Consider the following 18,735-nt stretch of genomic DNA (forward strand, 5'->3'; position numbering starts at 1 on the left):
TCGGGCGCGCGCCCGGGCTGCTGAAGTACGGCTCGTATGTGTCACCCCTCCTTGACCCCCACCGTGCTCGGTCCTATCCTCCCGATCTTAGTGCGGCTGATTTCCACGAATTCTGGTGTTAGATTGTATAAGGAGTGCGTGTCGCTTATTACCCATCATATCCAGTCTCTCGTGCGCACATTTGGGTGCCATACCTACCTAAGTCAAATATTTACATTGCAAAAGCTGCTACTATGCATTTCAGACCCTATGAGACCCTGTTTTTCGGCGATAATTTCTTCAATTTTTGTCCAATTAGCTTGAAATTTTGGCAGACGATGTTTCAGCTCAAGCGCCAATTTTTGTCAATATGGTCTTTAACAAAATATCAAAATTGAGAGCACTTGTCGTTGGCTCGTAATGTTAATCAGTTTTTGCACCCGGATAGAGGCTCGCTCGCTACCACACCGGATTGGATAGGAGCGCTGGCCAATCACGTTACGCCGTGCTCAACTTGACTCCGCCCACTGCACAGTGGGGATTTTTCCGATCTAGCACGTATTTATTCGTAGAGGGCAAACCATAGGTAGAATTGTAGCAAGATTGTGCACAGATGTTGGCTGGTGTGTCCTGGTGAGAATTTTACCTGTAAATGTGCATAATCAACATAGTTTAGGGGGTTCAATTGGACCCCCCGCTCAGCCGTTTGGCCCCTGATCAAGCTAGAGCTTCGCGGAAAAGTCAAGCGTGCTGCCTATGACGAAATTAGGCCGAATATATCCAATTTCAAAGTCCAAGGTCATAAGCTGACTTTCCAAGTCAGTTTAATGACCCAACTAAAGTTGGGAAATCGAGACCTCTTGAATCTTCGCAAAGTTAGGGTGTTACGGGGTATTTTGGGGTGCTGATCACGAATTTCATGTTAGTTTTGATCACAGACGATGTCTTTATGCATTTAGGCCAGGTCGGGTCAGGTCAGGTTAGATCAATTAGTAGGGGTCCTGCCGGCCATCCATAGAAGTGTCACCTACTACTGATAGCTTCGTAACATGGAACGAATGCACTAGAACTACTTCGTAAATATTCAAATGGCTGCTAAAATCGAAATCAGCACCAAAAACTACCCTAGAAACAAGTAAAACTCGAAAAAGTGAACCAAGGTCATCAAAAGGTCAATGACCTTGACTTGACCTTCACGTGACCTTGACACCCACCATTATGCATGGTACCTACCAACATCATTTCACATATTTGAACGTTTAAAACCACAAAAAGACTGGAAACCGCGGATAATGTGGCTGGCATACGCCGAATCGCGATTCCGGCCAAACATGGTCTCGAGAAATATGCCACAGGTCAAAGGTCAGTTGGGTCAGAGTCATGAAATTTTTAGGTTAGATGTAAAATTGATGATCTCGAGGGTACCGAAAGTTTCGGCGCGATCGGCCGCTTTTTGCGCGAGTAATTGGCGGAAAACCATGGGGTTTTATCCGACCCCTTCCCCCTCCCCCTCCCCACAAGTGCGATGGTTAATAAGGTTACGGTATGTATAATTTACGCTTGTCATCCTATTCCTAATGAATGTGTCTCAGAAAATATGCATCATATAAATCACGAAGTAAAATTATTCGCCTATGTCCGGAACATACCTATATCGTGCTGTTTGCCCTAGCGCTCCTCGAGTGGGGTGTTAAAGGGACCCTCCCACCTTAACATTAGTTTTGAGTTGAGATAGCCAAGTTTGCGGCCAGACTCAGAAACCACCATTTATTCTGGTCGCAACCCCCGCAGCTTTATGGTGTTCAAGAAATTTCTTCCCTTTACTTGCAGGGTGGGACCAGCTTGGTCCCTATCTCTTAACCATTATGGGAATCTGATGACGTCATCAGGCTTTCGAACGTCCGTTAAATGTTTGACTAACACGTTTTGTAGCACGCGGTGGTATATGCTGCTTTGCGCGCAACAAATGCCGCACTTTCAAATAAAGTCGCTAGGAACAGCGGATATCCCAAAAAATAAACAAAAGTAAAAGTCTAATATCTTGAAAACCGGTGAATATTTTTCGATGAAATTTGGTAGATATTCGTTTTTGCTCTTTCTGAACCGAGCGACATCACTTTCATGCCAATTCATTAACTTTTTTGAAGGTGGGAGGGTCCCTTTAAGATACTCTAATGTGAATATTCCGTGTTCAGGCAAGTTTCGGCAGTCAAACTTGGCGTTGTCTTGTGCAGAAGAAAGTGGCGAATTCGATAGGATATATTTCGGAGTGGAAAAGTGTGGAGAACGTTGTTGATTTCCTACATTTATTTAGAATACCATTCCTTCAATATGGTGTCTGTAAGGGTTTTTTTGTAAAGGGCATTTTTGTGACCTTAGTAAGGTTGTGGCATACTTTCTGTTTGCCATTCCATTCCTAATAAAGGTGCCTTTCAGACGATATGCAACTTTAAGACCTCGCAAGATTAAAACCAACAGGACAGGACAATGAAATTGAGCTATACTTTCGGGCCTTGCTGAGCCCATTGAGTAATCACGCATGAGTGTGAACTTTGGGCGCATTTTTCCTAGTTTTGCTGTGGACATACAGATAAAACAATGCCATATATGAATAATTCAGACATTTCTTAGCCCTACTGACACAAAAAATAAACCAAAATCCAAAAAATATTTTTTGAATTAATAGGCGCTAGATCGGAAAAATCCCCACTGTGCACTGGCCGTGACCGCGATGGGTCTATGCCGCTTCAGTCGGTGTCAGCACCGCGGAGAGGTCGCAGCGGAACCACATACCTACTGGAGACAAGTGAAGCTGGCAAAGTTGCTTCGGAACGAAAGCCAAAAGGTTATCCGTTCGAGGGCATTTGATGTTCCTTTTTCCTTCTTTTGGTATTTAAACGTCGAACCAGCTCAGAATATTCAGAATGATCAGAATCAAGGTAGGATCTATTAGAACGGAACCAGCCGTAGAAGGAAAGATAGATGAACTATTGGACTCTGAACACTTATTCAAGCCGGAGTTGCACCTATCTCATCGTCAGGCTGGGTCAGGTCACTACCCGATTACCTATAAGATCATGCGTAAGCCTGATCATGACCCAAAAATATTGATATATTTGGCAGCGTCAATAAATATTTCTGAGGAAGCCGCAGAAAGCAACAAAGCAGGATGAAGAGTCTCGGGCACGGCCGATTGCCTGGGGCATCGCTCCAGCGAGACGACCGTATTCGTGATTCGTGAAGCGGTGCGGGGCGCCGGGTGGGGCAGAAGCGTAAGTGGAATGTGTCGTATGGTAGAATGTCATGTGTGTGTTATATTGTTAAGACGTGCACAGAAAGAAATAGGAATGTGGCAGGCGGACGTTGTGCACTACACGAGAACGATCATAAAGAAACACTTATCTTCTTGTAAAACTTATGTTACAGTAGATATGTCCTCAATGGTGAGGTAACTATCTCTAGGCTTTTACTTTTCAGTTTTCATGCTTGCATTTCAACACACAAGATCTGGGGGTAAAGTTAGTCCGGCGACCTCCTCAACCTATGTCAATGATAACATGGATTAGTCCTGAAGGTGTTCAATGCTTATGCTGCACCGGGATGATATAAATCGATCACGCCGGCATACATTCCTAATCAAATTTCATATATCAAACACATAAAATGCATCCAATTAATGGTGATTCTATTTTGCAAATTGGACGTAATCTGACGCGATACATAATTTTACGCAAGCATTTGAAATCAACGGCGTAAATTATGTGCGTTTTTCACAAGCCCCGAATCTTGTGTGGAAATATATATATTTTTGTGACTGGACAAGGTGTACGTACATTTGTGATAAATACAAAGTCGAGGGCTTCAGCTAGTGCGTTACTTATGCGCGCTATTTAGCTCGCTCGATGAAGTTACGGCTGCAACGACAACTGCACGGCAGCTACGTTCCATGCGAGCCAAGCCCCCCCGGTGCGACAGCTAGTGCCCCGCCCGCTCCACGCAGCCGACTGACCGGCCAAGGTCACCGCCCCGTCCGCCGGGAGGGCGGAGCTTAATGGTCACGTGTTTGTGACGTCACGCCTACGTACGGATAGCCTCTACTCCACTGACGGATTTACGGAGCCGATTTTAACATTATGAGGCAACGTCAAGTGCTCTAAATTTTGATATTTTGTTAAGAGACCATATTGACAAAAATTGGCGCTTAAGCTGAAACATCGTCTGCCAAAATTTCAAGCTAATTGGACAAAAATTGAAGAAATTATCGCCGAAAAACAGGGTCTCATGGGGTCTGAAATGCATAGTAGTGTGTCAGGCAGCCGGCAGGTGAAACCATAGGCGCGGGAGCCGGGGGGGCAGTGGGGGCAGCTTGCCCCCCCAACTCTGGGGCCGTGGGGGCGGTGCCCCCACAGCTTTGAGACGGAATACCACACTTTTTTGCAAATGTTTTCTTTTTTGTTGAAAAAGCCGAGGGGTGAAAAATAAGTGGCCTAAAACCGGTGAGAAAACTAGATTTGGGGGTACCCTAGGTTGATCTCTATTATGGTGTGCCCCCCCAGTCGGAAAGTAGTTCCCGCGCCCCTGGGTGAAACGATAGGATAGAGAGCTAGCGCATTCTATATCCAGGGATACTACACGATATGATGCCGATATTCCGGCGATTAGACAATGGAATTTTGGAAAAGGAAGCTAAAAGAGAGCTCCAGTTTAATCTCTAGGTACATCAGGTTTTTATGTTTTCTAATGAAAAATGTCATGAGCTGCCAAATAATAAGTGCAAATGTACCTAAAAGTTAGAATGTCATATAAATTCCCTAGCCTTTTCTTCTTCGGTCGACATAACATGAAATGTGCTGGGCTATACTAGTACGTCAGTACCTACTCGCAAAATGTTTTCACGTTTGAGGATAAATGCTTTTATGATAAATTAAAAAGAAAACTTTTTACTACAGTAAAGATTCCGATTTGTCAAAAAAATAAGTATTAAAAAGGATAAAATACGTGTAGTTATATACAATGAACACGCATGATACCGAGCAGTAGCTGAAAATGACCGGTGGGGCGAGCAGGATGGCCACCGCTTGGGATGACCCCGTGTAGGACGAGCATGCATGGTGCCTCTCGAGTGACCTCTGTCCAGTGTTGGTCGCGCCGGACCGTGCACAGCACCCTGCACAGACGGCCGTCCTGCACTCGTCCCACGGCGGCATCACCTCCGATTGTTGCCGGTGTGATGACACCATCTAACGAGCGCTAAGTACCGCCGTGTCAGGGACCGCGGTGCATCCTCCGTATCGGCTGGAGCGATTAATTAGCGCCAAGGTTGCAGTTTTACGCTGGAGAGCGTGTCCTGAGCGGTGCCTACGCATAACTCACAGCATGCCGTAACGCTGACCCGTTTACCCGCATGCGAGAACAGAAACATTCAGCGGCTGGTGGGGAGGCCAAAGGGCTACAATTCTTGGGCAAGAGTGGTGACTAAAGGTGACAAAACAAAAAGATAGTTAACCCGCGCCGTGCGGGGGGCGTTTTTACGCCGCCCCCCCCCCCCCCTCAGGTTTTTAGCAAATATCTTAAAACGGCGGTGCGCAGCGCCATCGTTTCTTGTACAGATGTTGATACATCATTTCTGCACATGTAAAGATTTCAGACCCGGGTCGTCACCAGGGTCACGTCAAGTGACCTTACCTCAGAAAAAGCTCAAAGGCTCACTTTAGCTACACCGACTGAACAATCACTTTGAAACTTTCGGCGATTGATATGAGTAACAGTATGTATAAAAGGTTTATTTCGGATTTTTTTTATATATGTGTCCTAAGGTCAGGTCAATTTTGCGACCTCTCCATTATAAGTCAATGGGAGAAAATTGAAATGCGCCTTTTGGACCAATGTCATTCAAAACCCTCTCAAACATCGGTTCTTGGGTAAACGTGACACACTGAATCGGAAAAATGCACACGTGACCCTTCTGTGTGCCCCTGAGGTCATCTCAGGTCATGAACGGTCACCAGCAGTTTTTGGCTATAACTTTTGATAGGGACGTGCTAGAGCGGTGAAAACACGTCAGATGTGCTCACCCCGACGACACGGATCGACTGTTATGCAACATGACCTTTTCCGGTCATGTCATGACCTTGACCTGAGGTCAAATTTTCAAAATGACCTTTCCAGGTCAACAAATAGCTCATTCGACGCGTCTCGACGAGAGGAGCACGGTGCTGCCAAAAGTAGTGTCGTGGCTCTTTTGAGTCAAAAGTTATTGCCGAAAAACATTTTTCGTGAAAACGGCTACCTATCTTTACAGTTTTTGCCCTCTGGAGGCTAAACCGTTGGCCTGAGGTCAAATCTGAGAACAACGCTCAGAAAGTTCTGTAAAGGAGCTATCGAATGCGCTTTTCCGCGCCGCTCTAGCTCCATTGGTGCTGTTGGCAGTTTCCAAAATTGTTGAAATGAACTACATTTGACCTTTGATGACCTCTGGTGACCTGACGCTGAGCTAAAAATGACCGGGATGCTTCCGTCATTATTTCTTATGCTGTTTGGATTACCGCTTACTGCGTATCTCTAGGTGGCCCGGTAGCCGAGTTAGAGGGGCCCCCCAGCACGACAGGGAAATCACAGGCCACCAGCACGGCACGGGTTAATCAACATTTTTTGTTGTAGCGATGTTTGATCGCTATGCATCGACTGAAAGTTATGTTTTAGTCCTGGTTTTAGTAAGCTTATTACAATTTTGACGTCGTTGCCTTACTGAAATAAATAATTGAATACCGTATAGTGGGGCTATTTGAGACAGTGGGGCTATTTGAGACAGTATTTGAAATCGCTATAAAATGAAGAGCGTTTGATATTTATGTGATATTTTTGCTCAGGAAGGTGTGGAATCGAGCAGTAAATTGCCTGAGCAAAAATTAAGTATAAATTTCAAACAGTTTTTATTTTATAACAATTTTAAATACTGTCTCAAATAGCCCCACTGTCTCAAATAGCCCCACTTTACGGTAATTATTCATTTTATGTCAACGAATGCCTCAAATAGTGATTTGTCTTTATTTGACCCTCTGTTCTCATCACATGACCCGTTGATATCTCGCCCATGACCGCGGGAGGTGTGGTCCAAACAGCAGCTCCCTGCGGCGAAATGGGGCGCCCTCTCAAGTTGTCGGCTGCAATTACAGCTGGGTACGTGGCGGGGAGTCCCACGGCGCGCCCCAAGCCGCCCCACGGCGATTTATTCAAATGGTGCAGAGGCTCGCACACATATCGTGAACACATAATGACGAGTTTAGTGAGTACGGAATCAAAGGTCGCGGGAAGTTGCTCGTTAACAGAGTAACGCAGCCGCGTTTTCGGCGTATTTGGTTGTTATGTGTAGGTAGGTATGTACATACTACATATTGTACTGGGAATTGGGATGCTGTGCGGAAATGTGAACCTTATATTAGCCATTTCCTATATCTAATCTACCTATCCCAAACACGAGCAAGGAACCATGTTTACACTATACCACGCAGGCCAGGTGCCGTCTGCGTGGCGCCGGGCGACCATCAGTGGTAAACCTCGATTGTGAATTGAATACGGCCACAAAAATAACCCGTTGCCCGTTACTCCTTCCCCTACCCAACCCGTGGTTGTGAATACGGCCACTGTAGGCTAAACCGTTGACATGAGGTCAAATTCGAGGACCTGATCCAGAAAGAGGGCTAAAAGGACTATCGAATGGAGTATTTTCTTCATTATTTTTGACGCTCTTTCGATTGCCGTTTACAGCGTGTCGCTACGTCGCCCAGGAGCCGAGTTAGACGGGGAGGTGAAACACCTCCCTCCCTTCACGGAAATCTCAGACCACCAGCACGGTGCAAGTAAATCTATGGAGAGATCCATTGGAATCAAAGACCCAAGTCTATTTTTTGTTCTTGAGATCCACTGAAATCATAGTTCTTCACTTAGTTTTTTTTCAACACAAAAATTTTAAAGACTCAATTGTTGCAACTCGCATAAGTTCTGTTTTAGTAATATATGTGATTGCACGTCTTAAATCTTATTGCATAATTTGTGGCACTTATTGACGTCGAGACACTTGGAAACATGGTTTCAAATGTTGTGCAAAGTGGGGTCCACTCGGATCATAGAACCATGTTCTTGACCTGCATTGTCGGACCCTATGAGCTCAAAGATGCCGGATATAATTTCTCGCGGGATCCGGTGGGATCATAGATCCTAGCTTGCATGCTGCTTCGAGATCCACTGAAAAGATCAGGTATAGCCGCTGCGCTAATAGTCCCCCCCCCCTCCCATCAGCATCACCGTCCTCGCCGTCGCCGCCGCCTCTCAGTCCATGACGGTCTTAACATTAGCCGGCAGGATAATTGAGTGTTTTCAAAACACTGCGTAATGCGAAGGACGGAAGTGATCTTCGTAAAACTGGTTTTTCACTAATAGCGATGAGAGGGTCTATTCTACCATGCCGAGCAGCATAATCACTTTGAGACGGGTAGTAGCAGGATATGATGATGAGGATGCGTGCTGCGTAGGTTGTCTATTAGCTCTTACCGTAAGTATATTTATTTGTTTTAAAATACCTTAGCCTTCTTGAGTACCTAGCACTGTTAAAAGATCAACACATGCATTGCGCAATAAAGACCAGAATACAGGTAACAACGACATGATTTATTATCTGGGAGTGAGAAACACCAGACGTGCTAATTATTGCAGGCTCTCGTCTGTCCCTCTGAAACACATTTTCAGCCCAGAACGCCTAGGTTCGCTACATAACGCTTTAGTTAACTGAGACGGCGGACGGGGTTTATAGGGAAGCTGCTGCCACGTCCGGGCGCGTCACACCCCGTCACGTCGAGTACGTCCGTGACGTCAGATACGGCCGTGACGTGCGGCCGTTACGAGTGACGTCGTGCCGTCTCGGTGCGTGGCAGTCCTCCGCAGCAGCCTTGGTGTGCGGGAGACGCCGGATACCGCTGGGCCATGGGATGGGAGCGCCGCCAGAGGCTGGGAGCACGGCCGGCGCACACACGGGGGCGCCCATGAACCCGGCGCCCCGGGCGCTCCGGCGCCGCCCCCTCCGACCCCTGGCCCCCCGGCGGCCGCTATAAAACAGAATACTGTACGGACGGCCCGACAGACACGGAGGGGCCGGGCTCCGAGACAACTGCCGCCCAGACCAGACGAACGCCATGTTGCCAATGGTAAGTCGAGCATTATATTCATCTTTAAGAATAAAATATGACACTATCGCCGATATGTCAATTAATAATGGCACAGGATACATTTGACTCACTTTCTGACAAAGTTGAATTATTGTTCCTTGAAAGGACCACTTAGATTTTTTAGCTAAAACACTGAAAACATGTGCATTGTGCAATGCTTTCAATAGTTGTGTGTATTGTGCAATGCAGATGTTAAATCAGCGATAGAAGTTCAGGTATGAGCTGGACTCGTGCAGCACTGCCGCTCCACCGTCTGACCGTCCTCCATCGGCCTGTTGCAGAGGCTGGCGCTGCTCTGCGGCCTGGTGGCCGCCCTGGTGGTCACTAACGCAGAGGCCAGCGGCGGCGGCTGGGGCTCCGGCGGCTTGCAGTCCTCAAGGGGCTACGGTCGCTCCTCCGGCGGTCACCGCTCGCTCGGCCGATCGTTCGGCGGCGGCCACGGCGGCCACGGCGGCGGCCACGGCGGTGGGTTCGGCTCCGTCAGATCGTTCGGCCGCGGAGGCGGTCGTGGCTACGGCCGCCAGCGCGGCAGGCACGGCCGGCGGCGGGGCGGCGGCATTCTGGGCAGCATCAAGTCCCTGTTCCGGGGACTGTTTGGCGGCGGACGGCGGCGCGGACGCGGCGGCTACGGCCGCGGTGGTTTCGGCGGCGGTCGGCGGCGGGGTCATGGCGGGTTCGGCCGCGGCGGTGGTGGCTACGGCCGACGTGGTGCCTGGTGATCAGCAGGCGGTCACAGCCGCTGTGATCGGCCCGGGACCTGAACTGAGAGGCATTTGGTACGATGGACAGTGCGTCTGATGATATTGGACAAATCACCACTGCATGATCGGTCATTAGTCAGCACAAGACATCCTGTGTCACTCTGAATGAGCAGCAATGAATGCTGAATACCACCCCGTGCGTATTTTGTGCACTGAGAGAAATATGATGATGTATATCGTCGCATACTTGCCAACAAATAAACAATTCAAACTTGCCGCTTTGTGTTTCTTAAGGCTGGACCTAATTGTACGCTCCATGCTTGAATGTGTGCAGATAGGAAGGCGTGGGGTTACACACCTACACCCTTAACACCTTAACCCTCGGCGGACCCATTGTTTTTCTGCATAGCGCCGGCCGAGGGGGGGGGCTGGTACGACTCCCCCCTCCTGCCGTTTCGTCCCTAATGGAGCTAAAGCGTCGCGGAAAAAGCGAGTGTGTGCTACGTTACCAGACGCAGCGACTGGTATCCGATTTTAAGGTCTCAGGTCAACCGGTAACCTCTGAGGTCAGTTCAAGTGACCCAAGGCATGGGCTGTTTTTCAGAAATAACTTCACCAAAAAAATGGTCGCAGAGCCGCCATTTTGGCATCATCGTGTTCGTCTTGCTCAGGCGCATCGAATGGTATACTTTTTGTTCGGCTGAGGTCAAGTTGAGGTGTTGACCTCGGGTCAAGGTCGGGTCAGCGCCCCCAGATCACGAAGTTGATCGAAGGAAGTCATGTCGCATATCATTCGATTTGGCAGGTCTTCCTGAGCCCATTGGTGACTTTCCCGACTCGCTAGCACAATTTGATCGGGAGTTAATTACGAAAAACTTAAATGACCAATGTGACGTTATAAATAACGTCACGCAAGGTCAACAATGCAAAAGTGAAGCATTGGACCTTGCAAGGAGTGCAAAACATCACGTTTCCGTTCCGTGCGCTTAACAAAGATTGAGATCATTCTCGGCGCTAAGATAGCAGTTTTCATTTTTCCCAATTGACTTATGGCATGAGGTCACGTGACCGACCTGACCTAATGTGACCTTTAGGAAAAATCCGAGATAAACAAGCTGTGAGAATTCTGGATGATAATATATCCTGTAAATTTTATCTCCCTGTGAAAGTTCTTCTGGCACTGAGGGCGTTGCGAAGTTGGGACAGTGAGGACCGTGCAGAGGTTCGCTTATAACGTCATAGTTCAGTGACCTAACATGACCTGAAAATGCGGTTGGTGTCATAAGATGCGGCTTGGATCAAAGGTCAGGTATATCAAGTTTCAGCTCTCTATCTCCGGCGCGTTCGGAGCTATCGCAAAAAAAAACTTTGGGGGCGGCGCCCTCCCCCTCCCCCCCCCCACTCGGCCCTTGGGTTATGAGGGTTAACCCTCGCCGGCCGAGGGGGGGGGGCGAGTGCCGCCCCCCATAGGGTTTTTTCGCGATAGCTCCGAACACCCTGGCGATAGAGAGCTGAAACTTGGCATACCTGACCTTTGATTCAAGCCGGATCTTTTGACACCAATCGCATTTTTGGGTCAGGTCAGGTCACTGACCTATGACGTCATAAGTGAACCTCTGCACGGTCATCAGATGTCGCAACTTCGCAGCGCCCTCACTGCCAGAGGAGATGTTACAGGGAAATGAAACTTGCAGGATCTAGTATCCATTATGAGTCTCACAACTTGTTTATCTCGGATTTTTCCTAAAGGTCATATGAGGTCAGGTCATTTTCGTGACCTCACCATTACCTATAAGTCAATGGGGAAAAACGAAAACTGCTATTCTGGCGCCGGGAACAATCTCCAACTATCTCAAGCACACATAATCGTGATTTGATGCACTCCTTGCAAGGTAATATGCGTCACTTTTGCAATGTTGACCTTGCGTGACGTCATTTATGACGTCATCAAGGTCATATTAGTTTTTCGTCACTAACTCCCGATCAAATTGAGCTAGCGAGTCGGAAAAGCCACCAATAGACTCAGGAAGACCTGCCGAATCAAACGATATGCAACATGACCTCTTTCGACCAACTTCGTGACCTGGGGGTGCTGACCTGACCTTGACCTGAGGTCAACACCCTGAGTTGACCTGACCCGAACAAAAAGTATATCATTCGACGCGCCTGAGCGAGGCGAACACGATGCTGTCAAAATCGCGGCTCTGCGGCCGTTTTTTGCGAAGTTATTCACCAAAAACTGAACCGTACCTTGGGGCACTTGACCTGACCTCAGAGGTCACCGGTTGACCTAGGACCTTTAAATCGGGTACCATTCTCTGCGTCTCGTAGCGGCGCACACGCTCGTTTTTTCCGTGACGCGCTAGCTCCACCAGGGGCGAAACGGCGAGGGGGTCGTACCCGCCCCCCCCCCCCTCGGCCGGCGCGTATGTAAAAAACCAATAGGTCCGGCGAGGGTTAAGCCCTCATACCCCAAGGGCAAATACGGGGCCAATTTTTCCATCAGCTTTATGTTATGTGTTAGATAGCATGCGAAATCCGTTAGTTTGCAACGTAACTAGTTTCGTTGCAAACTAACTGGCCGTTAATTTATTTTGCTAACAACTGCAGTTAGGTTGCAAACTACCTAGGTACGTTGCGAAATAACCAGTTAACCCGCGCCCCACTGGGGGGGGGGCTATTTATAGCCCCCCCCCCCCCTCCCGTTTTTCTGCAATAACTTCCAAACCGCTTGACGGATCGACGCCAAACTTTCAGTACCTTCGGCTGCATCAATTTGACACCTTGTGTCAAAATTTGAACTTCGTAGCTACCATAGGTCGGCCGGAAATGACGTCAGAGTGACGTTCATGTTCGTCCGATTTCGACGCAAAACATTGAACCACGGCAATCGCTCCCAAGAGCTCAGTTTTTAAGCTAGATCCAATTTCTTTGCATGAAAGGACTCAGAATTGACCGCGCTATCAAACTGCTATCTCGGATTTTCAAAATTTTGAAAATTTCGAAAATTTTATATAATAATATTCAAAATTTATATTTTTATATTTTTTCAAAAAGTTTTTGACTTTTCGAAAAAAACGGAATATATGTGACAGAACGCATGATTATGACTAACTCTAGCAAGTTTTAGCTAAATATCTTCAAAAATGGCCAAGTTATACGCATTATTGCAAAAAAAATTCACAATGATTAATTTTTCAAATCACTTTTTCAGTACGTATTTGACATCGTACACCAATATAAATGGCACCATCGTGTTCCTGAGCTCAAACTGCATCCAATAGATACCTTTTTTGTTGAAAAATTTAAACTTCAAAATTTGACCTTTTTTGACCTGAAATTGACCTGACCTAAGCTAAATTCGACTCAAAATGACCTCGAATGACACAGACGACATCAAATTCAAAATCTATGGCCTAAATGGACCATAAAACATGTGTCACGTGACCGACGCATGATATAATATTTTCGTGACCTGTGATGACCTGACCCTGACCTGAAAATCAAAGTACAAGTTTGGTACCCTCAAGGTATCTAGAGCATCTGTTCACGAGTGTGGAAACCAAAAATGAGCCTGATTTGACTTGTAAGACGGTGGCCAGAGCCCAAAATGTGAACAAGCCAAAATGCTAATAATTTTTACTTTGACCTGACCTGTGACGTCATCGGTGACCTCGAGGTCAATGAAATTAGGTTTAGCTCGACAGTTTTTCCGGCGCTATCAGACGCCGTTTGAATTTTGACGATCGGTCCAGTAGTTTCGGAGTTAGGAGGGGGCTATGAATAGCCCCCCCCCCCCCCCAGTAGGGCGTGTTATACTCAGACCCCAGTGGGGCGCGGGTTAAGGCCTGGCTACACTATGCGTTTTCTACGTGCGTTTTTTGCGTGTTTGCGTGTTTTGTGTGATATCGCTCTAGAAAAAAGAACGATATTACGTTTTGTGATGTTTTTCATCTTAAATTTTAGTTACATAAGAGTTATATTAGCTTTTGTATATAACCTAAGTAAAAATTATATTGTTTATAACTTTTTTCCTAGAACGATATTACGCAAAACACGCAAACCTGCAAAAACGCACGCAGAAAACGCATAGTGTAGCCAGGCCTTTATAATGCGAGTGGACGGCTCAGTGGCAATAATTAAATTTCAATTCCAATACTCGGCCTGTTGAGCGAAGCTATGTGATTGTCCCATGGGATGCGCTCAACGTTTCTATTGGTTAAGCCCGCGCCGGGCCGTTGCTTGGCGCCAAACGCGCCCTCTAAAGGTTAAGCTACACTTTGCGTGACCGTCCAGGAAATTACGTGCGTGATCTGCAGATCCGTGATTGCGAGACTCACTTGACATCGGTTTCTGCTTTTTCCAGAATTTCTGGCGCTGGCATAATAATATAATAACTAATAAATGGCTTCACAACAAACGCTTAAGTTTGCTATCTTTTATGCTATGTTATCGATAAATAGTTTAATTTGTTAATAAAACATCAATAACACATGAAAATCAAAGAAAAAATTATTAATTACGTCACTTGGATTCATACGGTGCGCCACCAAGTGCGCCAACAGCTGTCTCATTTCACGCAATCTCGCAGATTCTGCAAAAAAGTTCGTAGCTCTGAACTTTATATCGATACGGAACATCCTGACCGTCCTGACTATCCGGCATTTCCTGGACTGAACGTCCGGGGATTTCCTTGACTGAATCTGCGTGACCCCAGTGTAGCCGACCCTGAGTATTTCCTATCAGCTGAACTTCATCTGCGTACCGATTTTCTGCAAAACCCGCAAACTTGCAGATCACGCACGTAATTTCCTGGACGGTAAGATGCCATAGGTCTTGCATGTTGTAAGAAACTTATGATCTAAGATACATTTTTCTTTTTTCTTTTCCGTTGCAATGTAGGAGAACACATCCTTCAGACGTTTTCTGCCGTAGTCGCGGACTATCAAATCATGTAGTTTGTCATATCTGTTTATAGTGTCATATCTGTTTATATTGTCACTGAAGATGTTCTCATTGTGGAACGAAACCGGTCTGACTTGAATAATGATCACAACCTCATGAACGCGGTTTTATGTCTTTTACTAAAGTTTATTCCTGGACGGTCAGTGGCCACGCATAGTGTAGCTCGGCCTTAACTTGGCTCCTGAGCCCGGTAGCGACACGCGGTCAGCGGCATCCGAAAGAGCGTCAAAGCTCGTCGAGGAAGCACTCGGCCATTTCTCAGGTCAGTTCGAAAGTCGAGTCAACGATTGTCATCAAAGGTCAAATTTGGCCATTGGCCGATTTCAACACTGTTTACAGATTCAACCTTTGAATGGGGTGCTTCGACTGCTTCGCTCGCTGGCTCGTAATTATGTAAGCAATGACGCTATGAAAATGCAAAATGTATAGGTATGTAGGTATATACAGTCGTAAGGACTTCGGCACGCATAAGATTATGGTTTCATCTCATGCGGGGTGTGCGAATTATTGAGACTTGGCAGTTTCCTACATCCTGAAAATTTGATTTCAGTGTCCTTGGAAACGTTACGAATTTACGACATTTTTGACTGCACACATTAGCCTCATCAAATGCGTCAGAAACTATTTGCCCCGGGCTAAACGCGGAAAATACTGTTAGCAGTAAAAGGTGCGGCTTCAATTGAAGTAGAGTATAGTTTCAGTTGCCTGGCGGTGACACGTTTTGAGCAGCCCAGAAAGAAAGCAGAAATAAGGTTGCATCAGCGCCATTCCTTCAGGGAAATATTTGCCATGGTGAGGAGGGGTGCGCTCCCTAAGCTCTTTAAACACGTATGAAAAGACGGTGCGAAGCGCCGCCTCTTTTGCACACCTCGACCTCACGATATACATATTGTCACACATACCTAATGTGGATACGTCAAACCCCAGGTCATCCAATGTCAGGCCCCTAGGTCACCTTAACCCGCGCCCAGATGGGGTCTGCCGAGCAACGCGGTCTGATGGGGGGGCCATTTTGGCCCTCCCCTCAGATCTCGAGAACCACGCAACATAGCGACAAGCGGTAAACGGTGTTGGATAGCCCCAACAGGGAACTACCTTGTGACCCAATTTCATTCACCTCGGTCAAACCGATGACGTCACAGGTCAGGTCAAAGGTCGAATTTTCACCGTTTACAGGCATTTCAAGAAATGCGTTGTAAAATCGTGTAAAATGCATTTCATTGAAAATCATCGATGGGGAAATGTTCTTCAAACACATATTTTGCTATTTGAGGTCACTGATACCAGGTCAGGTCACAGAGGTCAGGTCACTGGGGGTCACAATATGAAAGTGTCGTGTGATACATGTTTTATGGTCCATTTTACATGACAAATGCGATTATGTGGGTCAGACAGACTTTAGGGCCAGCTTAGGTCACGTTTTGGTCAAGGTCAGGTCAAGGTCAGGTCAAGGTCAGGTCAAATTAGGTCAAATTTCAAAGTTGATATTTTTGCATAAAATGGGTATCGATTCGATGCAGCTCGTCACGGGGAGTTCAATGGTGGTCTCCGTTTTGCGCTACGAGGTCTAGAATTGCTAAAAATTGAGTTCAAAAATTTGACGTCATCAATTTTTAACAGTTTTTTCGCTATAACTTGGCCAAAAAAAGAGCTATCGATCTAAAATTTGGTATGTATATCGAAGAGCGCAGGGACTATCACATATATTCCGGTTTTTTTCGAAATTCGAAAAAATTTTGGAAATTTTTTGAGTTTTTCTAAAAAAATCAATTTTTTTTATTTTTTGGGGTCAAAATTCAAAAATTTTAAAAATCCGAGATAGCAGTTTTGTAGGGCCGTCTTTTCTTTACACAACCACATAAAGAACTTTAAAATTGCTTGTGAACTGTAGAATTGGTGAGCGTTTTAAGATGTCATGTTTTTTGCTCATTTTTACTCGAACATGACCTCAGTTTGACCTCAATAACTCCTGACCTGAGGTGACCTGTGACTTGAAATTTTGTGTGAAGGTGTCAAATGGATGTCCGGTAAGGTACCCAAAATTTGGCGGCGCTGCGCGCCGCCGTTTTCTCGCTATTTAAGAAAAACCACAGGGGGGGGCCAAAATGGCCCCCCCCCCATCAGGGCGCGGGTTAAGTGACCTCACCCCAAGAGAGAATGATCAATGCTGTTATTTAAAGGAACGCACATTTCGTTTTTTTTTGTATCGGTGACCTGTGGCCACGTCAATTTTGAGACCTCCTCTCTCTACCCCCCCCCTCTCTCTCTCTCTCTCTCTCTCTCTCTCTCTCCCTCGCTCTGCACCGGATGGTATGGCCCATCTGGCGCCATCTGAGCTGAGTGTAGCTGCCGGCGTGGATGTGGTGCCGAGGCCCTGGCACCGAGGTGGCGCTGCTATAACACGTGGCCAGGCCTCAGGAGAGGTGCTGTTGTTTTCAGGGCTTGGTTACTGTCGAGGCCCGTTACTGTGTTGTGGGTTACCAGGTCCGACCACCAGATGACTTTGCTGAACCATATCCATAGGCGGCGGAACGGGGAGGGCACCGGGGCACCGTGCCCCCCTTTGATTTTGGCATTTTAACATTAGCCCTATGGGCGTTGCATGGAAAGAATGGGACCAAAAGTCGGCAGTGCCCCCCCCCCTTCAATTGACAGTGTTCCGCTGCTACTGACCATATCTGACGCTGCAGAGGCTGGGTGAACCGACGACTAGTAGACCGTACAACTCTGCTAAATTGATCGGTCTATTGAAAAACATGCTTTGTTCTGTCGATCACTATTTCGTCACAATCTGCTTTTTTGTTACTCGTTTGTAATTGTGCCGCAATTTTCTATTTAATTGAGTGGCAAATTTTCACTTTGGTGCCATTGCATGACAATGCCTCGTGTCAGCCTTACATTGCTGCATGAGCCATAAGCCACTAATTGGGTCGTAGTAAGCTATCTTTCTTACTTTAAAATCATTTTAACCCTCGCCGGCCGAGGGGGGGGGGGCGGGTGCCGCCCCCCCCCATAGGGTTTTTTCGCGATAGCTCCGAACACGCTGGCGATAGAGAGCTGAAACTTGGCATACCTGACCTTTGATCTAAGCCAGATCTTTTGACACCAACCGCATTTTTGGGTCAGGTCAGGTCACTGACCTATGACGTCATAAGTGAACCTCTGCACGGTCTTCAGATGTCGCAACTTCGCAACGCCCTCACTGCCAGAGGAGATGTCACAGGGAAATGAAACTTGCAGGATCTAGTATCCATTATGAGTCCCACAACTTGTATATCTCGGATTTTTCCTAAAGGTCATATGAGGTCAGGTCATTTTCGTGACCTCACCATTATAAGTCAATGGGGAAAAATTCAAACTGCTATTCTGGCGCCGGGAACGATCTCCAACTATCTCAAGCACACAGAATCGTGATTTGATGCACTCCTTGCAAGGTTAGATGCGTCACTTTTGCAATGTTGACCTTGCGTGACGTCATTTATGACGTCATCAAGGTCATATTAGTTTTTCGTCAATAACTCTTGATCAAATTGAGCTAGCGAGTCGGGAAAGCCACCAATGGACTCAGGAAGACCTGCCGAATCGAATGATATGCGACATGACCTCTTTCGACCAATTTCGTGACCTGGAGGTGCTGACCTGACCTTGACCTGAGGTCAACACCCCAAGTTGACCTGACCCGGACAAAAAGTATATCATTCGACGCGCCTGAGCGAGACGAACACGATGCTGCCAAAATCGGCGCTCTGCGGCCGTTTTTTGCGAAGTTATTCACCAAAAACTGAGCCGTACCTTTGGGCACTTGACCTGACCTCAGAGGTCACCGGCTGACCTAGGACCTTAAAATCGGGTACCAATCTCTGCGTCTC

This window comes from Amphibalanus amphitrite, unplaced genomic scaffold (genome assembly GCF_019059575.1).
Source record: "Amphibalanus amphitrite isolate SeventyFive unplaced genomic scaffold, NRLGWU_Aamphi_draft 000044F_arrow, whole genome shotgun sequence".
Taxonomy (NCBI): Eukaryota; Metazoa; Arthropoda; class Thecostraca; order Balanomorpha; family Balanidae; genus Amphibalanus; species Amphibalanus amphitrite.